Source organism: Aquarana catesbeiana, linkage group LG05, assembly GCF_042186555.1.
Source record: "Aquarana catesbeiana isolate 2022-GZ linkage group LG05, ASM4218655v1, whole genome shotgun sequence".
In the NCBI taxonomy this organism is placed as follows: Eukaryota; Metazoa; Chordata; class Amphibia; order Anura; family Ranidae; genus Aquarana; species Aquarana catesbeiana.
The window spans coordinates 514,286,608-514,313,748 of NC_133328.1; the positions used below are offsets into that span (position 1 = coordinate 514,286,608).

General features: G+C 44.5%; 1 long non-coding RNA gene across 1 annotated transcript in view; it reads right to left on the reverse strand.

Annotated features, from left to right (window-relative positions):
- LOC141145191 (uncharacterized) overlaps positions 1-16,039 on the reverse strand; it is a 64,078-nt gene extending 48,039 nt beyond the window's left edge. Inside the window, exon 1 of the long non-coding RNA XR_012244524.1 lies at positions 15,824-16,039. This is a non-coding gene — a long non-coding RNA (uncharacterized lncRNA). The remainder of the gene's footprint in view (positions 1-15,823) is intronic.
- Between the last annotated feature and the right edge of the window lie 11,102 nt (positions 16,040-27,141).

Consider the following 27,141-nt stretch of genomic DNA (forward strand, 5'->3'; position numbering starts at 1 on the left):
CATTTTGTTATTTACTTTTGCAACAAAAGATAACTAACTGCCTGTATTGCCACCTGTCATTTATGGTAAGAATCACCTAAATAATCCAACTAACACATGCAGATACGCAAATCAGGTAATAAAAACCTGCTATCATGGATCATAAATGTGAAAGGCAAGTATGGTACAACAAAGATCATTCATCCTTAATTTCACTAATGATTATCAAGAAATGTTTGAGTGGAGAAATGGTGCTCATTATATGTGCCTGGAGATCACCATTATTTTTCACCTACACCTATACTTCTAGCAGAATAGTCAGAGGATATTTTGTACTTTCATGTAGGGGACCAGAGGATTAAAGAAAAAAGGGAGCGTAACAGGCTGTACTAACACAATTTGTAAATTGATGGATTTTCATGGCATTCTTTCTATTGTGTAATAGCAGGTCCTTATTTAACATAAACAAATTAATATTTAGTTGCTCTAAGCAAATGTGAATGATTTTCTGTTCTTTCAGAATCTGAAGGTTTATTTGTAAAATCCATAATCCCATGAAATTAAAAAGTTATGTTTATGTTAACAAGAGGTAAAGTTTTTCACCCTTTGCATTTGCAACAAACAAGATTTGTTCTGGTCCATTTATTGTATTCTTTTTACAGGCTCCATCACGGTTCTCAAAAGGGGAAAGGGACAAGCGTCACCTAAGTGTAGCAAGTAAAAAGCAGTTTTATTGGTCTAAAAAGATTGCACTCACATGGTGAAGTATGAGAAAAGGCGTGCATACAATGAGAAAGTCTGCTTCTGTAAGTCCTGGTCCACCAAATGGATGAGGCTGTGGTCTTGCTGTGAGTGCAATCTTTTTAGTCCAATAAAACTGCTTTTAACTTGCTACACTTAGGTGGCATTTGCTCCCCTTTTGTTTCTTCTTTTTGAGTTGCTTCTTGCTCTTCGAACACAACAGCCGTTGAGTGGGCATCCCTCACTGACTGGGTCTGTCAGCATGGACTTTTCACACATTGCCCTGTTTTAGGACTACCTCCCAGGAGTTTGTTCAGCAGTGGACTTTGATACCCATCTCCTTCCCATTGCACCAAATACTCCCCTTGTATCCATTACTTTTCTCACCAACCATGTTACATGTTTATAACTAGAAAATTAAAACCAAAATGCACCAAAGATTTGAGCTGTTTATGCAGAATTCCCAACAAGTGACTGTGATTGCATATTTCTTCCTTATAGCCAGTGGTCTAAGCAGTCTAATGCCCCGTATTAGACATTGATCGGACATTCCAACAACAAAATCCTAGGATTTTTGGATGTTGGCTCAAACTGGTTCTGCGTACACACGGTCGCACAAAGTTGTCGGAATTTCCGATCGCCAAGAACGGGGTGACGTAAACCACGTACAACGAGACTAGAAAAGGCCAGTTCAGAACCAAGCGCGGCATCCTTTGGGCTCCTTTTGCTAATCTCGTGTTAGTAAAAGTTTGGTGAGAGACAATTTGCGCTTTTTCAGACTCGTGGTTTTCAGATCGTTTTCTGCTGTTCAGTTTGTGCTTGTGGGTTTGTATCTGCTCTTCAGTGCGTGCAGCGAGTACCATTGACTTGTCAGTGTGTTCTTGTTCGTTCGTTACTGTTTTTCAGGTCACTCTTCACAGGCTTTGCTGTTCTTCAGTGCGTTCTGTTACTTCGTTCTGAGCAGCCGACCGTTTTCTAGCCATGTTTCTACTCCTTGTAGAGTTCGTGCTGTGCGGGGGCTTGGTGTTGGGGTCCTAACCTTGACACAAGTCCAGTCCATGAACAGGGTGGGGAGGAGTTCATGGACCAAGAATTGGTTGCTTCAGCGTGACCAGTTCTGTCATATGCCTTTGCTCCGTGAGATCCGTGAGAATAATCCTGATGATTTCAGGAACTTTCTCCGGATGACGGACCCCATATTTCACCGTTTGTTGGCTTTGCTGACCCCCTATATTAGCAGGCAGGATACCTGCATGAGGCGAGCCATCACTCCGGAGCAGAGGCTCGTCGCCACCCTGCGGTACTTGGCAACGGGGAGAAGCCTGCAGGACCTCAAGTTCTCGACAGGCATCTCCCCCCAGGCTCTGGGGATCATTATTCCAGAGACCTGTTCTGCCATCATCCAGGTCCTACAGAAGGAGTATATTAAGGTAATAATTTTATCCTTTAACCTAACATTTTATTGTATTTAATGTTTGATAATGTATTGTATTTCTTTCCTCGTTCCCTAATTACCATGATTGTAATATGCTGTGAATGTCCCCTTTGTCCTCATGCATGCTGGATTTTTATGTAATTATTTTTTTGTCCTTCATACATATTTGCCTTCACTTACCTCCCCAGCATGCTCTCCTGGTCCTATATTCACCTCATGTAGTCACTTAACAATGTATTTTATCAGCTCCATAGTAGTGCTTTACCCCAAAAACCCCCTAAAATGTTTTTAAATGTGATTTGTGCTTTAAATTCAGGCAGAGTTCCAGAGGTTTTTTTTTAGGGGTCCCCAAATCATTTTGAACCCTCCCTCCCCCCAACTGCTAAGTCAGTTGATACCAATTCTCTATCTATCCTCAATCATCTATCTGCTGACTTTGCCAAACCCATACACACTATACCCACCTCTTTTGTGGCCAGATTTATGGATGAATTCCCCAAAGCATGTAGTGCAAGGGCCTGCCTGTATACTTTAAAATGGTACTGTTTAAAGTTTTTTTATCCTATTATTATCTTGATAGGTAATAGCAGAATGTCCAAATGTGCTCAAATGTGTACAATGTGTATTTATATCTTTGTATTATGACACTTCTTACCTGTCCAGTGGGCTGTCAATAGTGTAACTAAGGAGGGGCTGTTCAAAGTAATACCCATTATTTAGGCATTCATCTCTCAATGAAGTGGAGAGGGTTACCTGTCCAAGAGCCCCCCCCCCCTATAATGTTCGTAATGGCCCAGGAGAGGGGGGGGGGGAATATGATAGGTGTACCTTATACTTTGGTCTTTAAAAATTCCCATTAATCAATGTTATCTTGATGTTGGCCAAGAATGTTTGTGTCTAATCTGCTTTCCATGTTTATGTGCAAAAAGACTAATTTTTTTTTTGTTTTCCTCCACAGTTCCCTTTCACGCCACAGGAATGGCAGACTGTGGCCTCCCACTTTGCCCAGCGGTGGGACTTTCCTAACTGCGGAGGGGCAAGTGATGGGAAACACGTCCACATCATCCCACCACCCAACTCGGGGTCGTACTATTATAATTATAAGGGGTTCAATAGTATTGTGATTTTGGCGGTGGTGTCGGTTACTTATGAGTTCCTGTATGTGGACGTGGGGACGAACCCTCTACGTAGTTTAAGGTAAACCTCTTTTCTTCTAATTTTAATGAGTGGCCACGAGTCTTGTTAAACTCTCTTCTACGAAAAAGTTTTATTTCTATTATGGGGTCACCAGTACGGTATTTGTATATTGAAATCATATCCCCTCTCAAGCGTCTCTTCTCCAGAGAGAATAAGTTCAGTGCTCGCAACCTTTCCTCATATCTAAGATCCTCCAGACCCTTTATTAGCTTTTTTGCCTTTCTTTGTACTCGCTCCATTTCCAGTACATCCTTCCTGAGGACTGGTGCCCAGAACTGGATAGCATACTCTAGGTGCAGCCGGACCAGAGTCTAGTAGAGTGGGAGAATTATCGTTTTATCTCTGGAGTTGATCCCCTTTTTAATGCATGCCAATATTCTGTTAGCTTTGTTAGCAGCAGTTTGGCATTGCATGCCATTGCTGAGCCTATCATCTACTAGGAGCCCCAATGGGATGCATTGGCTAATGCCCTTATTTAATATGCTCTTAAAGCAAACCCATCCCTCCTCCGTGTTCTTTGTTCCTAATATTTTATCCCAATTTATGCCTTTTAGCAAGGTTTGTAGTTTAGGGAAGTTGGCTCTATTGAAATTCAGTGTCTTTGTATTCCCTTTATGTTTCCTATTTGTGTGATTTATACTGAAACTAATTGACCTGTGATCGCTGTTACCTAAATTGCCCCATATTTCCACATCTGTGATCAGGTCTGTATTGTTGGTAATCAGTAGATCCAGTAATGCTTTATTTCTAGTCTACCATCTGACCCATGAAATTGTCCTTCAAGACATTAAGGAATTGGCAAGCCTTAAATGAATGCGCGGTTCCCTCCGCCCAGTCTATGTCTGGATAATTAAAATCCCCCATTATGATAACACGTCCCATCCTTGCTGCTAATCCAAATTGTGATAGGAGATCTGTCTCCACTTCCTCCGTCAGGTTAGGGGGCCTATAGCATACTCTCAGTGTTATTTTCCCCTTAGCTTCATCCCTTTGGAGCTCTACCCATAAGGATTCCACCTCCTCCCTAGCTCCCTCAGTGATGTCATCTCTCACATTCACTTGTACATTATTCTTGATATATAGGCATACCCCTCCCCCTTTTTTACCCTCTCTATCCTTGCGGTAAAGGGTATACCCTTGAATGTTTGCCAGCCAATCACGAGAGCTGTTGAACCAGGTCTCTGAAATTCCCACAAAATCCAAATCCTCCTCGTACAACATTATCTCTAGTTCACCCATCTTGTCCGCCATGCTCCTGGCATTGGTGAACATGCCAAATAGTTTAGACACGTCGCATATTGTCCTCGTATTTGGTGTTCCGAGATTGCAACTAGGACTTGCTACTATACTTACCTTGGGTTTTTGTGCTTTGGTCAACCTACCACTAATGCCCCCAATACTACCCTCTGAAATATGTTCCGCACTGACTATCTCTACCTCTGGACCCTCCCCCCCATTACCTAGTTTAAAAACCCCTCTAACTTTTTGGCCATCTTCATTTTCAGCAGATCTGCACCCTCCTCATTTAGGTGCAGCCCGTCCCTTCTATAGTACCGGTTATCGACTGAGAAGTCGGCCCAGTCCTTCAGGAACCTAAACCCCTCCTTACTACATCAGCTCTTCAGCCACTTGTTTACTTCCTTAATCTCCCTCTGCCTTTCTGGTGTGGCTCGATGTACCGGTAGTATTCCTGAGAATACTACCTTGGAGGTCCTTTTCCTCAATTTAGCTCCTAAGTCCCTAAAATCGTTCTTTAGGACACTCCATCTGCCTCTGACTTTGTCATTGGTGCCAACGTGCACCATGACAGCTGGGTCTTCCCCAGCCCCTCCCAGTAATCTGTCCACCAGATCCGTGATGTGCCGAACGCGAGCACCCAGTAGACAACATAATGTTCGGCGCTTCAGGTCTTTGTTACAGATTGCCCTCTCTGTCCTTCTAACAATTGAGTCCCCTACCTCCCCTACCACCAGAATCTGTCTTTCCTTTCCCTTCGCTGCCCCCCACTCTCACTGAAGGAGTTCTTCCCCCGGCAGCTAGCAGTGCTGGTCCTTGACTGGTTTCACCCATGTCACTCAATGGAGCGTACTTATTGGGATGCTCCAGTCCTTGATCGGCCTCCCTGGCACTTCCCCCTCTACCTCTGACTGTCACCGATCTACTGTTTGCTAGTGCCTGCACCTCTTTGTCTCCACCCACCTCTGTGCTGGCCCCTGCCGGCACCTGCCGTGTACGTTCCTGGCTCTCCTTTAGTATGGAGGGACTTCTCAGTGCTGACAGTTGCTTCCCCAGATTCAGAACCTGGGCTTCCAGGGAAACAATAGGTGGATGGCGTCACCCCAGTATGAATTTAAACAGTTAGATAAACCCACATCCCTGATATAGTACAGAACAAGAATCACTCACAGGGAGTGTGAATCATCTAGTGGGACTTTAAATTGGGTTACTAATTAATTGGTATGAGTATAGGAGTAGAACAAATTATTAAAATATATGATATTTATTTAGAACAAGTATAAAAAAAAACAGAAACAGGGGATCACTGTATGACAGATATACATATAATAATCTGGATGCACATTGGTAAAAATTGGATTTGAACATAGTACAATAACCAATTCTATTGTAAAAAATTGTAGCAATAGAAATGACCCAATGTTTTGAGGTATTTTAAGGGTGAACCTCTTCTTCAGGGGTAGAAGGTTTGGTCACGATGAATTTACATCTAGAAATTTCAAAGCAGAATAGAAAAAAATAGAAAAAATAAACAAAAAGAAATCACTTACGGGCATCTGCAATACAGTAAGAAAGTTTTTTTTAAGAAAAACTTCTGCAAGCATGGCCTAATTGATTGTAAAAATATATGAGAATACATTTGTTCCAATAAAATGTATATGCAGTTACTAACCACATCTGTTCTCAGTGGACTATCCAGGACAAAATCAGCATCCAGGGGGGAGAGAAAAAATCGATCAACCACAGCTCCACAGAGGCCAAGGAGACAGAGAGAGATGAAACCTGGAGGAAAAGGAACCAGGGGGAAGGCGAAACCCCAGGGATGGTTGCTTAGTCCCCAAAGTGGACAGTAGATCCTGGTAGACACACTAGTTCCACAAAGGGCACCCCCAACGAAGCACGTCCTCTCTCCACAGGGAGGATAAACCAAAGTCAGTTCTGAAGAGCTGGCTGGTCACCTCTCCCGACCACTGAAAAAATAAAATAAATCATGTTAGGACACTTGCCATGTTGTGAAGAAAGCCTGTATTAGTTAACAGCAATTGTAGTTACAGAGGCATGTGCAGAAAACTGCACAGATCCCCAGAACCACAATAAAACATAGGATTAAAAGGAACATACCCCAATTCCTGACTTGCGGTATATAAAACCACAGACTCAAGGACCAATAGGTTGAAGGAGAAGGAGCAAGCCAGTGAGGTCAATATCAAAATGTGTAGGTAGTGGTATGACCTCCCTCTAATACGTCAAATTTCAGTAATCTGCATAGCGGGAAAACATAAGGTAGACAGAGGGAATTTGTTAATTTTCTAATCTGATGTTGGGCCCAACTACATAGGGGCAATCAAAGCCATAATGTCAGCAAGGAAGGGAGAGGCTTACCAAACTTGCTCTCGATTCTCCAGATGGTCTGTGGTATGCTGCAGGTAGGTATGAGTAGCGGGGGTGCCGATATTTGAATACTGGTGTCCATTATTGAAGCGGACCCATAATTGGTCCGCTAGTCCAGGTGGGAGGTGCAGAGAGGAACACGCCGAAATTGGATGGATGCCCCCCGAGTGCAGCGGTGCGCGGCGTCATCCCCCGCACACGCCGCTCAGCTGTGAATGGGAGGCAACATCCAACAGAGAGGTCGCTGGGCGTGTTGGCGTCATGACACTCCATGACAAGCGGAGCTGTCAAGACGTAGGTGATCCGTCCCGCATCAAAGTCTCGCGGCGCAAGACCTGGCGTGTCTGTCAGCATAGCAACTATGCAAACAGACTGACATTTCCCTGCAAATACCCAGGTACTTTTACCTGTTGTGGCTGCAACTATTGCCGCTATATAAATGCTGCACGAAATGTGATACTCCCCAATGGAGAACGGTATTGCCCTAAACCAGGGGTCTCAAACTGGGGGCCCTCCAGCTGTTACGGAACTACAAATCCCATAATGCCTCTGCCTGAGGGAGTCATGCTTGTAACTGTCAGCCTTGCAATGCCTTATGGGACTTGTAGTTTCGCAACAGCTGGAGGGCCGCCAGTTTGAGACTCCTGCCCTAAACATTATGCCAACTGCCAGACAACAGATGTTGATGTTATATCTCCTTCTCTGGGACTGTTTCTGCTCTTATGTAGGCAAGACCATGCAGCCTTTTTGGCGACGGGCCTACCGACACATTGTGTCAATGCAGACCAGCAATCCCAGCCTCCCATTGGGAAGTCACGTTAGGGACTTACACGATGGAGTCACCCCCAAAATATCCTTCCTTATATTGGATAGGATACACGCTGGAATACGAGGTGGGCATACAAATAAGTTACTCATGCAGGCAGAGCAATTCCTGGATTAGTCATGTCTATTTAGGAACTTCTCCTCCTGGTCCATTCATCTAATGTGTTGTTGAACGTACGTTTTTAGTTTTTCTTTTATTATTTATATCAGATTGTTCAAATCAGGATTCTCTGTAATATACACCAATTTTCTTAGATTGGTAGGTTTCCATAGACCTAGTAATTTCTCTGAGTCTATCTTTCAATATTCTAATCTTTGGAACATAATGCGGATATTCAGTATTATTAATTTTATTCTTCTTTACATGTAATTTCTGATTGTATGACATACTGTATTATTATCAATGATCTGTATGTAATTAAATCTTTTCCAGTGACCACCGAGACCATGGGGGAGTCGATCTCTCCCAGCTGCTAATGGACCAAGAGACTCTTCCTATAGGTGGGTGGGCTCCTCTGTTTTATTCCCCCTTTTTTTGCTCCCCCTTTTTTCTTCCTCTTCCCTGGTGCCACACTAGTTTCCACTCGGCGCACACAGGGGGGGGGGGGGTTATGTCCTATGGACGCATTCAGCCCTCCTCTTCTCTGGCAGTCTGTTTGCATAATTGCTATGCCCATGGACACGCCAGGTCTGCGCCGCGAGACTTTGACGCGGGACGGGATCACCTACGTCTTGACAGCTCCACATGTCATGGAGCTTCATGATGCGAACACGCCCAGCGACCTCTCCGTTGGATGTTGCCTCCCATTCACAGCTGAGCGGCGCGTGCGGGGGATGACGCCGCACGCCGCTGCACTCGGGGGGCATCCATCCAATTTCGGCGTGTTCCTCTCTGCACCTCCCACCTGGACTAGCGGACCAATCATGGGTCCGCTTCAATAATGGACACCAGTTTCAAATATCAGCACCCCCGCTACTCATACCTACCTGCAGCATACCACAGACCATCCGGAGAATCGAGAGCAAGTTTGGTAAGCCTCTCCCTTCCTTGCTGATATTATGGCTTTGATTGCCCCTATGTAGTTGGGCCCAACATCAGATTAGGAAATTAACAAATTCCCTCTGTCAACCTTATGTTTTCCCGCTATGCAGATTACTGAAATTTGACGTATTAGAGGGAGGTCATACCACTACCCTCTACATATTTTGATATTGACCTCACTGGCTTGCTCCTTCTCCTTCAACCTATTGGTCCTTGAGTCTGTGGTTTTATATACCGCAAGTCAGGAAATGGGGTATGTTCCTTTTAATCCTATGTTTTATTGTGGTTCTGAGGATCTGTGCAGTTTTCTGCACATACCTCTGTAACTACAATCGCTGTTAACTAATACAGGCTTTCTTCACAACATGGCAAGTGTCCTATCATGATTTATTTTATTTTTTCAGTGGTCGGGAGAGGTGACCAGCCAGCTCTTCGGAACTGACTTTGGTTTATCCTCCCTGTGGAGAGAGGATGTGCTTCGTTGGGGTGCCCTTTGTGGAACTAGTGTGTCTACCAGGATCTACTGTCCACTTTGGGGACTAAGCAACCATCTCTGGGGTTTCGCCTTCCCCCTGGTTCCTTTTCCTCCGGGTTTCATCTCTCTCTGTCTCCTTGGCTTCTGTGGAGCTGTGGTTGATCGATTTTTTTCTCTCCCCCCTGGATGCTGATTTTGTCCTGGATAGTCCACTGAGAACAGATGTGGTTTGTACCTGCATATACATATTATTGGAACAAATGTATTCTCATATATTTTTACAATCAATTAGGCCATGCTTGCAGAAGTTTTTCTTAAAAAAAACTTTCTTACTGTATTGCAGATGCCCGTAAGTGATTTCTTTTTGTTTATTTTTTTCTATTTTTTTCTATTCTGCTTTGAAATTCACCGTGACCAAACCTGCTACCCCTGAAGAAGAGGTTCACCCTTAAAATACCTCGAAACGAATTGGTTATTGTCCTATGTTCTTATCCAATATTTACCAATGTGCATCCATTTTATTATATCTATATCTGTCATACAGTGATCCCCTGTTTCTGTTTTTTTTTTATACTTGTTATAAATAAATATCATATATTTTAATAATTTGTTCTACTCCTATACTTATACCAATTAGTTAGCAACCCAATTTAAAGTCCCACTAGAGGATTTACTCTCCCTATAAGTGATTATTGTTCTGTTCCAGGAAAACAATGTGCTTACATTTTGCACAGCAGTATTCGCCCTCGATCGGATGATCAAGGAACGCATACATGCAGCAAGATGTACAAAGAGTCGCCTCTCCACACCCGCCGGGTATTGTACCTATTAAATTTAATGAGGATTGGGGATTATACCCTGTCCAACAACAACTAGCTTCCTGACACTAATACTCAAGACAATACACAGGTACTCAACAAGACAATACACAGGTAATCGAAGACCTACGTGCACTCGCAAAGCACGCGCAGAACTACGTGCACTCGCAGGCCACTCGCAGACCTACGTGCACTCGCAGACCTACGTGGATACTAAATAGTAACCAAAAAATCGGACTTTGTAGGCATGAAAACAATGGGGAAAGTAACACAACTAATATTGAGTCAAAATATTTATTTGAAAAAAGTACATCAATTCATAGATAATGTTCAAAAAGAAAAAAGATAAAAACATGAATCAAATGATACAATTTGTACATTGAGACCTTATACGTTATGCGTCTACACGTTTCGCCGTGAGGCTTCTTCAGGACACACACGAGGTTCAAAATTGTAACAGAGAAAGAACAAAAACGATTCTCACCATCTGCAAATGGGATATATTCCAATTGCAGATGGTGATATTCGTTTTTGTTCTTTCTCTGTTACAATTTTGAACCTCGTGTGTGTCCTGAAGAAGCCCCACGGCGAAACACGTAGACGCATAACGTATAAGGGCTCAATGTACAAATTGTATCATTTGATTCATGTTTTTATCTTTTTTCTTTTTGAACATTATCTATGAATTGATGTACTTTTTTCAAATAAATATTTTGACTCAATATTAGTTGTGTTACTTTCCCCATTGTTTTCATGCCTACAAAGTCCGATTTTTTGGTTACTATTTAGTATCCACGTAGGTCTGCGAGTGCACGTAGGTCTGCGAGTGGCCTGCGAGTGCACGTAGTTCTGCGCGTGCTTTGCGAGTGCACGTAGGTCTTTTTGGTTACTATTTAGTATCCCCTTTTTTCTCTCGTATTTACGGATGTGGCAACCTGAGTGCTTCTCCCCTCTCTCTAATTTCCAGACCTACGTGCACTCGCAGACCTACGTGCACTCACAGGCCACTCGCAGACCTACGTACACTCACAGACCTACGTGCACTCACAGGCCACTCGCAGACCTACGTGCACTCGCAGGCCTACGTGCACTCGCAGGCCACTCACAGACATACGTGCACTCGCAGACCTACGTGCACTCGCAGATCTACATGCACTCGCAGGCCACTCGCAGACCTATGTGCACTCGCAGACCTACGTGCACTCGCAGACCTACATGCACTAGGGTGAGGACATGGCACTGAGGTGTTAAAGCGGTTGCAGACCAACGGTTTCAATAAGGAGACATGAAACACATTTGAGATGCGCATACTAGAAGGAAGGTCCAACGCTTAAGCCACTGGGTTAATCCTGGGAAGGATACGGAAAAGCCCAATAAACCGAGGTGCGAACTTCAGTGAGGTAACACGTAGTCGGAGGTTGCGAGATGACAGCTAGACCCTGTCCCCAACCTGGTAGGAAGGTGCAGCATGGAGTCTGTACCTGTCATTAGCATGACGCAAAGCCTCTGGACTTGTGCCCAAGTGTAATTAAGACCACAGAGATGCTCCTCTAGCACAGGAATACTCTGCGGAACAAACGAGTCAGGCAACATGGAAGGTTGGAAACGATAAATCGCCATAAACGGAGACAATCGGGAAGCAGAATTCAAGGCACTGTTGCAAGCAAACTCTGCCCATGGTAATAGGTCTGACCAGTTATTGTGATGGTCAGAAATATAGCAATGTAGCAATTGCTCCAAGGACTGATTGGCTCGTTCTGCGGCCCCATTAGACTGCGGGTGATACGAAGAGGAGAAAGCAAGCTGAATTCTCAGCTGTGCACAAAAGGCTCGCCAAAACCGGGACACAAACTGTCTACCCCGAAAGATCTCCCGAGCAAAAATGTAAGCCAGTTCCTTAGAAGTGGGCTACTTCTTAAGTGGAATACAATGACACATCTTTGAGAACTGGTCAACCACCATAAGGATAACTGTGTTGCCTTGGGAGTTGGGCAACTTCACAATGAAATCCATAGACAGGTGGGTCCAGGGCCTCTCTCCATTGGGTATGGGTTGTAGGAGGCCCACTGGAAGATGTTGTGGAGTCTTACTCTGAGCACACACGGAACAGGCAGCTACAAAGGCAGTTACATCAGCACGTAGACTAGGCCACTAGAATTGTTGGGAAATAGCCCAAAAGAGTTGATTCTTCCCAGGGTGGCCAGCAGCCTTGGGAGAATGGTAAGTCTGGAGCACGGCAGTATGGAGACTCTCTGGGACAAAGCAGCAGTCACAAGGTTTCTCAGGTGGAGCATGGACCTAAGCAGCAACAATTTTGTCACCCAAAGGAGAAGTAAGACTGGTGCGAACCGTAGCCAGAATACGATCAGGAGGAATCACAGGAACCAGAACCGATTCCAACTTGGAAGTGGAGAAAAATTGTAGTGACAAGGTGTCAGCCCTTACATTCTTAGTACCGGGTAAGAATGAGACAATGTAATTGAAACTTGACAAGAAAAGAGCCCACTGAGCCCTTCTGAGAGAGAGGCATTTAGCCTCAGACAAGAATGTGAGATTCTTATGGTCAGTAAGAATGAGAACTGTCACAGTGGTACCTTTGAGGAGATGTCTCCATTCTTTTAGGGCTAAAATGATCGCCAACAGCTCTCTGTCACCAATCTCGTAATTGCATTCCGCAGGTGACAATTTCTTGGAAAAGTAGCCACAAGGATGCAAAGCACTCTCAGGAGGTAGGATGTTGAGACAGAAGGGCACCAACTCCAGTCTCAGAAGCATCAACCTCAAGGATAAAAGGTAACTTAGGATCAGGATGTGTCAATACAGGAGCAGAAACAAAGGCAGCCTTGAGACTCTCAAAGGCCTTAACGGACTCCGGAGACCAACTCTGTGGGTTACCGTCCTTTCTGGTCATATCAGTTAGGGGCTTGACCAGAGATGAAAAGTTACGAATAAACTTCCGATAATAGTTGGCAAAGCCCAGGAAATGTTGCAGAGGATGTGAACCTATGGGTCGGGGCCACTGTAGGACTGCAGAAAGTTTTTCTGGGTCCATCGAAAAACCAGCAGTGGAAATGACATAACCCAGGAATTTAACCTGTTCACGATGGAACTCGCACTTCTCCAATTTACAATAGAGATTGTTCTCTCTTAGTTTCTGAAGCACACAACAGATACTGTATCTGTGTGGTGGCTCTCCAGGGACTTGGAAAATATGAGGATATCATCGAGATAAACCACCACACAAAACTGCAACAAATCTCAGGGACACAGTTAATGAATTCCTGGAAAACTGCCGGGGTGTTACAAAGGCCAAAAGGCATTACGAGGTACTCATAATGGCCTATTCTGGTATAAAATGCAGTTTTCCACTTGTCGCCCTCCTTAATCCTCACAAGATTGTATGTCCCTCTCAAATCAAGCTTCATGAAAACCGTTGCTCCCTTGAGGCAGTCAAATAAATCCGTAATCAACGGAATCGGATAGGCATTCTTGATCGGAAAATGGTTGAGACCCCTATAATAAATACAAGGTCTCAGTTCACCACTCTTCTTCTTCACGAAGAAGAAACCAGCACCAGCAGGGGACGAGGATATGCGGATAAAACCTCGAGAGATTTGTGTCTGCAACATACTCCTCCATGGCCTTATCCTCCAAGACCGACAAAGGGTAAACCCGGCCACAAGGGGGTATGGCACCAGGTTGAAGGTCAATTGCGCAATCATTCGGCCGGTGTGGAGGCAAACTACCGGCTTGTCCTTTGTCAAAGACATCGCTAAAATCGCAGTACTCCGGGGTGTGTCCACCAGAGCAGATGTGCCTTAGGAGAGCTCTGAGACCTGGCTGGATTATTATCCGTTCTTCCTGCAGAAAACCCGGAACCAGACCCAAATGGTGCAGGACCCTCTCTGGAACGGCATGCCCAGAGGGAAATACACTCCGCTGTCTCGTAAGCCCCGCAATACCTCTAAAACCGCATCCTCCACTGCACGGCCGTCTCCCGCCACAGCAGTCAGCATGGCATCTCAGACAAAGGACACTGATCCAGGCCTCAGGGAGCAGACCAACTTTGAGGCCCTCATGCAGGCTATTACCACCTGCCAAACTACCCTGACAGGGAAAATTGATACCATACAGCTTGATATTAGCCTGATCCGCAGGGATATTGACGGTTTTCGCTCCAGACTGACTGAAGCTGAGAGGAGAGTGGGGGAGGTGGGGGACACGCTGCAAGCACATGGAGTCTCACTCCGCACGCTGCAGACCAAAATGAAGACCCTGGACACACGTGCACAAGATGCCGAAAACAGGCATTGAAGGAATAACCTCCGGATAGTGGGACTACCTGAGGGAATAGAAGGTAAAAACCCCACAACATTTACTGAACAACTGCTGCGGGCCTTCCTTCCTAATGCCCGGTTTTCAGATTTCTTTGTAGTGGAGAGGGCACACAGAATGCCTGCTACCCGGGGGCCCCCGGGAGCTCCTCCATGTACTTTTATCCTAAAACTCCTGAATTTCAGAGATCGTGATCTGGTCCTGCGGGAAGTGAGACAGATTGAGGTACTCCACCATGAGGGAGCGAAGATTATCATATTCCCTGACTATTCAGTCGATACACAAAAGATGCGAAGATCCTTTGATCAAATTAAGTTGGACCTACGTAATCGCAAGATTAAATACAGCATGCTGTTCCCCGCCCGACTGAGAGTCCAAGATGGGGAATCGGTGCAGTTTTTTACTTCTGAAGAGGCGTTCAGATGGCTGGAAACACTACCAAGAGGATCAACCTGCTGATACTGTGATTCCCCCTTTCAAGTCACCAGGATCTTATGCTCAGCATAGGCCTCTCTCTACTGCTGACCTTCTGGCTTATATAACTTTTCTGAGTTTTCTTGTTTTTCATCAGCTCATCCATCTACATGCAAAGAAAGAAAAAAAGAGCGCACCAGCCTAGTGCATTATCCTTGACAGATTTATTGATTAAAAACAAGATAAAATCTACTCACAAAGGTTGAAGAAAAAATCGCATTGTATATGGCACAGAGGCGATTAGTCCAGTGGTAGCAGTTTTCCAGGTCCCAGGAAGGAGGCATATGGACTACTGCTGGCTAACGCGTTTCGAAGGTTACCCTTCTTCATCAGAGCCTTAGTAGTGTTAGTCTCCTGCTGGTTTTTATACATGTGTCCATCCAAACAAGACTGGTCAAGTTGGTTCTGAGGCTCCTCCCTTAATTGGTGGGCGGTCCTCTGAGAAGGATGGGTCTTGGCTTGGTTATTATTATAATAAGACCGTAGTGTATTTATTTTTAATATACTTTTTAAAAACTTTTTACGTTTAATAAGATTTTAGTCTAATTTATAGTTTTAGTCTTAATTGTAGTTTCTAGTCACTAGTTCTAGCTCTGGTATTTTAATTTTGATTTTTAATTTTTAATTTTTAAAATTTTTAATTTTTAATTTTTAATTTATAATTCATATTTAGATCAGCGGCCATGCATATATTCAGGAGTGCAAACATCCAACAACAAATAAACTGAAATAGTCCTGCCAATACTACTATGTAAGTGAGCCAAGGCACATCAGATGTTCCTTGGAGCTCCTCTCCCCTCTCATCAATGGATTACAAACATCAGAAGACACTGATCAGAGGTCTAGAATCTAAGATCAGAGATAGAGTAGCGTACCTTATGATGTACATGTCTGATGGCAGCTCTTTTGCTCGGGCAAAGTGTCTCTGTGGGGACTGTGGCTGTACCGGCTTCCATTGCTGACAGATCCTGGCCGGTGACACGTTCCTGTGTTCTGTAGAGCCTGGTGGAACGCACGCCGCTCGTTCGCTTCCGGGTTGCGGTCCACAGGGCGGAAGTGCGGTCGTGACGTCCTTTCCCATGCGCCCATTGGCGCACGAGATTGACATACTATGATAAACAATAGCCTCCATTTTGCCGTAGGCAAAGATAGAGGCCAAAGCCAGACAGAAACGTCTGAACTGTGGATTAGAGGGGGATAATAGATTGCAGTGGAGCTTCTGAAAAAAAAAAAAAAAAAAAAAAAAAAAATATATATATATATATATATATATATATATATATATATATATATATATGTGATAGAATAAATCCGATAGTGCCACTAGAAGGGAGGGGGGAGGGGGGGGGGGGAGAACCAGGGAAGGGGGGGATATACTCAATTATCGGATGCTAGACATAATAGTTAACTAAGTATAAACTAAATGGAGAAACAGGGGCTATTAGAGGAATGGTTCCAAAGCTGTAACCAGAAGGTGACAGTATCCTGAACACATGTATTAGAAAACCAGCAAGAGATGCACTAAAATTAATAATAAAAAGTAGTAATATAAAATATATAATGTATAAAATATATAAATACACATACATCTACATAGACATATATGCGCATACGTGTAATTAGGTGATTAAAAATCAAATTCAATATTAGAAGGCAATATTAAAAATAAATCTGTATAGAAGTACACAAAAGTATGTGTACTTTGCCAATGTAATAAAAAAGGGTTTGTTATAACCAAATATAAATAATACATATAATGGTTTTGTACATTATTTCGGGTATACCCAGGGGTTATTTAGTAGACACCAACGAAAGGGATAACAGAATCATTATGTCAAATTGATTTGTAAGACAATGGTGATAATGATGATGATGATAATCGTTTAGGTTTTAATCTGAACACCAATTCTAGTATATTTAAAAAAATAAAATAAAAATAATAATTAAAATAAAAAGGGGTTTATAAAAAACATTAAGATGTATTGAATATAATATTCGATAACGATATAGATTAGATTACATTAGATTAGATGAGATTACAAAAAATTAGTTAATTAAATTGGATGAAATAAATTCGAATGAATATGGATATAATATATTATTTAAATAGAATATTAGATAGAACCACTGCCTACAGATATATATATATATATATATATATATATATATATATATATATATATATATATATACACATATAATTACACGTGTATACACACATACATAAGCACACATATACACACAAACACGTAAAAGACTCATATATGCTGTGGTCTAGTCTTATGGTAAATGCATATTGGACATATCCTGTGAGAAGGGTATTGCATTGATGTAATCTATGAACTAAAATACAACAATTAGTCCAAGATCTAATAGGATATGACCTAATAAAAATGAAATGATAGTACCTTAAAAACTCTATACATAGAGTGATATATGGGGCCTAGTGATAGATGAATGTCACAGCAGTAAAAGATTTGATAAATTGAATGGATTTAAAATTAGCCCTCCACAATGGCTTAGCGCTAGCGTTATACTATTTTGTGTATTTCTGGGTCTTCATTTAGGCCTCCGGGGGCGAGACTGCCGAGGGTGAAGATCCAGAAGGCTTCTCTCTTGCATAGCCTCTGGTGTCTTCTTCCTGTATCCAGCTCGCCTCCAATAGACTCAATACCGAATACTTTCATGCCTGCGGGGTCCCCTTGGTGGGCCTCTACAAAGTGTCGAGGGACTGGATAGTTGTCTCTTAGATTTATGATGCCACATTTATGTTCTCCAATTCTAACTCGCATTGCACGTTGTGTACGGCCAACGTATAGACGCCCACATGGACAAACGATACCGTAGATCACATACTCTGTTCCACAGTTTATGAATTGTTTAATTTGATGAAATCTCCCATCTCTCCCTGCTACAGTTTTTTTCCTATGCCACATGTACATACATGTGCCACAGTTCTTAATGCCGCACCTGTAGCATCCTTTTTGGTCAAATATTGTTGTCCAACTATTAGTTGGTTTGTTGGTAAATGTTTTTACCCTACTTGGGGCTATCAGGCTCCTAAGGTCTCGGGGTTTCCGGAAAACAATATTAGGGTGATCAGGGAGTTTCTTACCCAAAACAGGGTCGTGCTTCAGAATATTCCAATTCTTTTTAATAACATTCTGAATTTCGAACGCCTTATTCGTGTATTGGGTAGAGAAACAGGCCTGTTGGATATCAGAAGTGGTCTGGTATCGTGATTTTTTGTCGTTTGAATCACCACCAGGTGTATCATCATAAAGAGCCAAATACTTAGAGAAGGCTGATTCTATATGGTTGGCTTCGTAACCTTTTTCTTTAAACTTCTGCATAAGGAGCTTACTCTGTTCTAGATAATCTTAATCCGAACAGAGTAAGCTCCCCCCTCCCTTCTAGTGGCACTATCAGATTTATACTATCACACATATATATATATATATTTTTTTTTTTCAGAAGCTCCACTGCAATCTATTATCCCCCTCTAATCCACAGTTCAGACGTTTCTGTCTGGCTTTGGCCTACGGCAAAATGGAAGCTATTGTCATAGTATGTCAATCTCGTGCGCCAATGGGCGCACAGGAAATGACGTCACGACCGCACTTCCGCCCTGTGGACCGCAACCCGGAAGCGAACGAGCGGCGTGCGTTCCACCAGGCTCTACAGAACACAGGAACGTGTCACCGGCCAGGATCTGTCAGCAATGGAAGCCGGTGCAGCCACAGTCCCCACAGAGAAACTTTGCCCGAGCAAAAGAGCTGCCATCAGACATGTACATCATAAGGTACGCTACTCTATCTCTGATCTTAGATTCTAGACCTCTGATCAGTGTCTTCTGATGTTTGTAATCCATTGATGAGAGGGGAGAGGAGCTCCAAGGAACATCTGATGTGCCTTGGCTCACTTACATTGTAGTATTGGCAGGACTATTTCAGTTTATTTGTTGTTGGATGTTTGCACTCCTGAATATATGCATGGCCACTGATCTAAATATGAATTATAAATTAAAAATTAAAAATTAAAAATTTAAAAAATTAAAAATTAAAAATCAAAATTAAAATACCAGAGCTAGAACTAGTAACTAGAAACTACAATTAAGACTAAAACTATAAATTAGACTAAAATCTTATTAAACGTAAAAAGTTTTTAAAAAGTATATTAAAAATAAATACACTATGGTCTTATTATAATAATAACCAAGCCAAGACCCATCCTTCTCAGAGGACCGCCCACCAATTAAGGGAGGAGCCTTAGAACCAACTTGACCAGTCTTGTTTGGATGGACACATGTATAAAAACCAGCAGGAGACTAACACTACTAAGGCTCTGATGAAGAAGGGTAACCTTCGAAACGCGTTAGCCAGCAGTAGTCTGTACGCCTCCTTCCTGGGACGTGGAAAACTGCTACCATTGGACTAATCGCCTCTGTGCCATATACAATGCAATTTTTTCTTCAACCTTTGTGAGTAGATTTTATCTTGTTTTTAATCAATAAATCTGTCAAGGATAATGCACTAGGCTGGTGCGCTCTTTTTTTCTTTCTTTTCATTTAATATTAGGACAATCCCATCCTTAAGAGCAGCAAGGCCGAAATCCACAGTCCTTCCTGAACCCTTGGGATCTTTTAGCTAATACACCTGCGCGCAAGAGTATTTTTGCATCTTTATCATCCATCTACCTGAGACTGACTTACCTCTGCTTCTTCACAAGAATTTGTGCAGTGAGTGTGTACTGTGAGTGCTCAGGGATTATACACTAACTGTGATGGAGTGAGCCCTCTAATCCTGTCAATACTTCTAACAGAGGTGCTTGAAGTTTCAGGTTTGTAACGTGTTCCAGTTTAAGAGTGCTACCCACAGGTTACTCTGGGAGACCCATTGATCTGCAGGGATCGTTTATCCTGATTCTTGTCTCACTGACTAGACTCTCTGAGCACAGACTGTCGCTCTGGTGCTCCACTGTTCACGTGCCTCATGGGCAGTTGCCACGATTGGTTATGGGGATCAAACACCCCATAGTTTGGGCGGTGGTGAGGGGTGGGGGGAGGGGGGGGAGGTTTCGGAGTGATTGGTTCTACTCCAAGTTCTATTTCTGTTGGGTTTTTTTTGGATCTTTATGATGATTTGCTAGCTAAATGTAAGACATGTAATGTTGCTTTCTTGCCACTAGAGGGAGAAGTATATCCAACAAAAGGTGCATGGATGGTTACATCCCCTATGATGCCACGTACACACAAGCGGACTTTCCGGCATACTTGGTCCGGCGGACTCAATCCGACCGTGTGTGGGCTCCGGCGGACTTTTCCGGCGGACTTTTTCCCAAAAGTCCGCCGAACCTAGATTTGAAACATGTTTTAAATCTTTCTGTTGGACTCAGTTTCTGACGGAAAGTCCACTTGTCTGTATGCTGGTCCGACGGAAAGCCCGCTCGTCTGTATGCTGGTCCAACGGACCAGATATGACCGTAAGGGCAGGGTACTGCATTTCGTGCTCGCTGCAATAGGAAAAACAAATCTTCCTATTGCGGCGAGCGCGGGGCATACCAGGCCCTTAGGTCTGGTATGGATTATAAAGGGAAGCCCCTACGCCAAAAAAACGGCGTGGGGTCCCCCCTAAAATCCATACCAGACCCCAATCCGAGTAGGGGGGTTGTACTTTTTAATGTAACTGAATACCAAGGAACGTTATATTTTGGAATTGAGGCCTCGCCCATTCCAGGACAAGACTTTAAGTGGGGTCATTTGGGCATCATGGGGAATATCTGACAGGATTGGAACAGCCTTAAAGTTGTATAAAGTTTGCACAGTACAGCAGCATTTCTAATGCCGCGTACACACGATCGGACTTTCTGGCCTACTTGGTCCGGCAGACTTTCCGACGGACTTTGTCCGCCAGGTGCTCCGGACTTAAAAACGGACGGACTTGCCCACACACAACCGGACTTTCCAGCGGGCTAGGTCCGCCCGTCTTTCCGACGGACTTTTGTCAGAGTTACGGCGGACTTTCAGAATGAACGGACTTGCCCACACACGGACAAGTCCGTTCATTTTGAACATGACTCAGGTACAATGGGACTAGAAAAGGAAGTCAATCTTGCCGCTTTTATCGGCGAGATTGACACCTTGCGAGCCCCGTCGCGGGTCATACCAGGCCCTTAGGTCTGGTATGGATTATAAAGGGAAGCCCCTATGCCGAAAAAACGGCGTGGGGTCCCCCCTAAAATCCATACCAGACCCCGACCGGTCAGGAAAGGGGGTGGGGACAAGCGAGCACCCCCCCTCCTGAACCATACTAGGCCGCATGCTCTCAACAGAGGGGAAGTATGTTGCTATACATGCTATGTGTGACAGGATGGAACTAGTCATAGTTGGACTGTATAACCCACCTCTGGCCTCCCTGGCTGTCCTCCATAAATTGACCCCTATACTGGCTCAGTATCCTACTGCGACTGTGTTATTAGCTGGTGATTTCAATATGCCCCCCAATCCCAGTATGGATAAAATTGGCACTGATGTCACCCCTGATTCCCCACTGTTAAGATGGGCGGATGATAATGGCCTTAGTGACGTGTGGAGGTGGCGATATCCCAAAGAAAGACAATACACTTGTCACTCGGCTACCTACGCCTCTTTCTCTAGAATAGACCTGTTCTATGTTAGCGGCTCCTTACTCTCACGCACCCAGGAGGTTAAAATCCTTCCACGTGGTATCTCTGATCACGCTTCCCTTTTCCTACAACTTAGGTAGGCACTAGCCTCTGGCGACTCTCGGGTTTCTGGATAACTGATGAGCGTGTAGCCCCTGAGGTTGCGGGAGAGATGGAGACTTACTGGATACAGAATAAGGGAATGGCCCCTCCTCCAATGCTTTGGGATATACACGGGGACAATACTCTACAATAAATAGAAAGGTCAGGAAAAGCAACAGGCTTGCCCTGGAGGAGGCAGAGGGCTGATCCCAGAATTTGGAGTCCAGCTATGTGGTTACCAGAGATGCGGGGACATACGCTGCACTCCAAACACTCCACCGTGAAATTTCGGTGATGAGAGTCACTGCGACTCGGAAACTTCTGCTATAGCAGTCGCAGAGGATATTCGAACAGGGAGAGAGATCGGGCAGGCTGCTGGCATGGCTGTCCAGAGAGCGATCCACTGTGGCACACATTGCGAATATCAAAGATAACCAGGGACAATTACAGACAGACCCTGTCCAGATAAATGCTAGATTTGCACATTACTATGAATGTTTATATACATCCAGGGTAGACTACACACCAGATTCGTTACAAGACTTCTTAGCTCAGATAGAATTCCCTACCTTATCAGAGGCTAACAATGCTAAACTAGATGCACCAATCACTCTTAAGGAAGTGCAACTGGCAATTTCATCGCTCCAGCCTGCCAAAACCCCAGCCCAGATGGTCTACCGGACGAATTTTATAAGACTAATAGTGAAGCCCTTGCCCCACAGTTCCATGAGTTTTTACTACCCATGCTAGAGGATCAATGTCTTCCCCCATCTATGTCGGAGGCTGTGATCGTGGTGATCCCTAAGCCACGTAAAGACCCTGAGCTCTGTGAGTCATACCGACCTATCTCACTCCTTAATGTTGATGCTAAGATAGTTACTAAAATATTGGCGAACCGTCTTAATTCGGTCATTCTTTCCCTGGTTCATGGAGACTAAACGGGCTTCATGCCAGGGAAAGGCACTGACATAAACCTACGTCGGTTGTATATGAACATATCACACGCAGTGGCCACGGACTCCCCTGGGGTGGTGGCCTCCCTAGATGCCGAGAAGGCTTTCGACTCGGTCGAATGGGAGTTCCTCTGGCGAGTATTGGAGAAGTTTAATATCGGGCCCAAATTTATCTCATGGATAAAGCTAATGTATGCCAATCCCACTGCGAGAGTCAGAACCAATGGCACACTCTCGCCCCCCTTTAGTCTACACAGGGGAACCAGACAGGGTTGTCCACTGTCTCTGGGATTGTTTGCCCTGGCTGTCGAACCTCTGGCCATCCTTATTAGGTCATCTGCGGCCACAAGGGGGATAGAGGTGGGCCCACTGAGGGAACAGATCTCCCTCTATGCAGATGATGCCCTCCTCTATCTCCCTGATGCTTTGAATTCCCTGGAGGAGGCCCTGCGGGTTGTTGACCTGTTTGGATCCTTCTCCGGGATACGTATTAATTGGACCAAATCCATACTTTTCCCACTGTCCCGGCCGCCCCTCCTCCCTCCTCCCCATATACCACTACGGCCGGTCTCTAAATTCAGATATTTGGGCACTGAAATACAGAAAGAGCCTTCCTGTTACCTAGCGAATAATGTTTACCCTATTCTACACAAACTCACCCGCAGATGCCTGACCTGGAAGTCCCTCCCATTAACACCGGTAGGGAGGATTAACCTTCTCTGTCTTTAGAAATACCCCAGTTTCCATCCCCAACTCCTTTTTCCAAAAACTAGACCAGGTGATCAATTCCTTCATTTGGGCCGGGCTGACCCCTAGGGTGGCTAAAACTGTTTTACAACTTCCCCTCTCCGCAGGCGGATTGGCACTGCCGTGCTTTAAACAGTATTACTGTGCAGCGGTGCTGGTAACAGTACATTGGTGGTTCACCCAGTCACAAAATAACCCGTCAGTTAACCTAGAGGCAGCCATCCTGGGGTCATACTCGCCACTGAATAACCTAGTGTTCAGGGGCCCGAGGGTACAGGCTGCAATGACCGTGTCCATGCGCACAACGACTAGGGTTTGGGAACAGCTGACTACTAAACTCAACCCACCTAACACACTCTCCCCCTACACGTCACTGTGGGGCAATCCTAGGCTACCACATCTATTGTCTATCCCAGACCCAGATATCTGGGCTAGATATGATATAAAAATTTTACAGCATATCATGCCAGTAGGTAAACTCCTTTCATATGATGAACTAAAACACACCTTCCAACTTCCAGCGAAGATGTTTTTTCGCTATCTACAATTGCGTCATGCCATACAAGCCCAATTTCCCACTGACATTCACTTGGAGTCACATATGGTGGAGCGCTTTCTTATTTCAGCCAATGTGGACCGTATCCTCTCCGCCCTGTACCTTCGGGTATCCTATGGGACTGATGACCGAGGGACTGGGCTCTTTAATAAATGGAAGGTGGATGTGCCCTCCCTGATGGATGACGATTGGGAAGAAGGTATCCAACAGTATATACCTTTAATGATATCAGGGATATGTACATTCAGCTAAAATTCCTCCACAGGGCATATTATACCCCACAGGGGCTTGCTAGGATATACCACACCCAATCTGACAATTGTCCAAAATGCAATACTGAAGTGGGAACATTCTTCCATGTGGTGTGGTCTTGTCCTCTTATCCAGCAATTCTGGAGGGAAGTGGTGCAATGTATCAACTCGATTAGGAATTTGGCCGTGGGACTTGACCCCCGTGTCCTCTTACTCGGTGTCTGTGACAATATTACCACAAATACTCACAAAATACTCACAAAAGGTTACTGATTTTCTATGCCTCATTCTATGCCAGAAAGGCCATCCTAACTAAATGGAAGCAACTGGAGCAACTGGAGCCCCCGACGGTTTCCACTTTATAAGCTTACATAAATGAGTCGTAAATGCCCAAAAAAGTTTGAGAAGATCTGGGGTGACTGGGCTGACAACTAAAATCCTGTTTATAATGAGAGAGGACCCCACTCTGTTCCAGTCTGTACTGCTCGGGACCCTCGGTGTCTCCCCCCACTCCTCTCACCCCTAGGGAACCCCTTAAAATTCCATTATTGCTAAATATGGTTGGTACAGGATAGGACTATTCATACCTATGACATCTTATCCCTTGAATTAAAGACAGCCCTACTCCCTTTTGCACGAGAACACAATACTGATGCTATGCACTAAGAAACACATGTAAATAACATGCTGGCTACTATGTCTTACACTTTGTTGTAATATCTGTCGATTTGTCATCTGTTTGATTTTATTTTCCTTTTTTTATGTTTATTAATTGTATAATGTACTGAAAATCATCTCCCGATGGAGATTAATAAAAACTTTTCTGTTAAAAAAAAAAAAATTGCGGTACTCCTCCGGCAGGGAGGAGAGTGAAGAGGTGCACAGGACCTTGGCTACCTTCTGGAAGCATGTCTTACTGCATTGTGGCAACCAGGAGAGAACCTCAGCACGGAGCCAATCAAAGGAGGGGTTGTGCCTCTGTAACCAAGGATAACCAAAAACCAATGGAAACGCGAGGAAATAACTTGGAATTGGTGCTTACGGCCATGGGCAATGAAACCATCTCATGAGTCACATGGGCAAGCTGTAGGGGTCTCCCGTCAAGATCCTCAATGGCAAGTGGAGAGTCACGCAGCTGCAGCGGAATCGAGTGCTTCGATACAAAGGCAGCATCAATGAACAGGCCTGCAGCCCCAGAGTCGATTAGAGACTGTATCTCGACGGACGACTCAGCCCAAGAAAGGGTGATCGAAACCAGGGGCTTATCCTTCTGGATAACTGGGGACGAAACAACGCCACCTAAGGTCTGTCCGTGACAGGACCTCAAGGTTCAGGCGTACCCTGGACGGGTAGGACAAGACTTCAAAAAGTGACCTGCCTGGCCAAAATAAATGCACAATCTCTCCCTACTCCTAAAGGTTCTCTCATCTGCTGAGAGACGCGTGAAACCCAAGTGCATGGGTTCATCTTCACTGACCGACTCAGTACCAGGAGGCATGGGAGGTGAGGGAGGCACGTGTGGGACTGCAAAGCTCGGAAGAAAACTTACAGGAGGCTTCCGCAAGTGCTCCTTAAAAGAGTCTTTCTCTGAGTATGGAGTCGATGAGGATGGCAAACATGATCAACTTCTCTAGCTCAGTGGGTGCTTTCTCATCCTTGATGGAATCCGAGAGACCATGAGAAAAAGCAGCCACGAGAGCCTCATTGTTCCAAGCAACCTCTGCTGCCAGAGTATGGAATTCAATGGCGTAGTCGGCAACAGTTCTCGTACTCTGTTTGATGGACATGAGGCACTTGGCAGCAGAAGCGGAGCATGCGGGAACATCAAATGCCCTTTTAGGCATAACTCTTTTAGGGTAACTCAAGACAACAGGTTTTTGCGTCTCCCATAGAGGGTTTGCCCAGGCCAAGGCTCTCTCAGAAAGCAAAGATATCACGAGACCTACTTTGCATCTGTCCTTGGGAAACGCCTGGGGCAGTATCTCAAAGTATATCTCAACCTGGTTGAGAAACCCTATGCATTGAACTGGATCGCCCCCAAATCTCTGGGGAAGAGGAGCGGAACCAGACATACCTCTTATAGAGGATATACTCGAGGCGCGTGCCTGCACAGAGACTGGTGCAGCAGCAGGGATGGTCTGCAACTCAGGTTGTACCAGGTCAGCCACAGTGGGAGATTCCAGGTGAGCCGTGCGACTCAGGAGCATTTGTAATGACATGGCAAACTGATCCATGCGGTGATCTTGCTCATCCAATCTGGAAAAAATATTACCAACAAGTGGATTGACTGCATCTTCTGAATTCATGGCCTTCACCTACTGTCAGAAACCATGAAATCAGACCGAGACAGAAGTACAGTTAAATCACACTTGTTTAATAATAAAAGTAAATAGAACAAACGTAGTCAAAACAAAGCATAGCCAGAGTTCAAGAACCGCAACGGATAGTCTGACAAGCCAAATGTCAGGGAGCCGGACATGAGCGTAGTAAAACAGCAAGCAGGATCTGGAGCCAGAAGGGATGTCAGCCAAGCAAGTCTTTTAAACAGGAATGCAGGAGAGCGTCTCTGTGATGTTGACCAAGGCGAAGGCAGAGATCCTCTGGGCTGAACGGCTTAAATAGGCAGGACTGACGAGCAGGATATCATCAACAGCTGAGTACCTGTGGAGAGATAGGAGCTGGCAATTAGCTGACAGCTGAGCGGCAGCTCAGAGAAGGAAGGGCTGAGCCCAGCCCTGACAATACCTATGACAAGCTCTGCCTTGGCTCCTCCCTCAGGACCAGTAAATATTATAAAATAATAGGGTTAGAGCCCCCCAGCATTCTCTGTAACATAAAATACCAAGGGTGGGATTGTATACTGCCATGGATGGGCACCAGGAAAAGAAAATTACAGTAAATATGGCACAACTTTCTGTTTT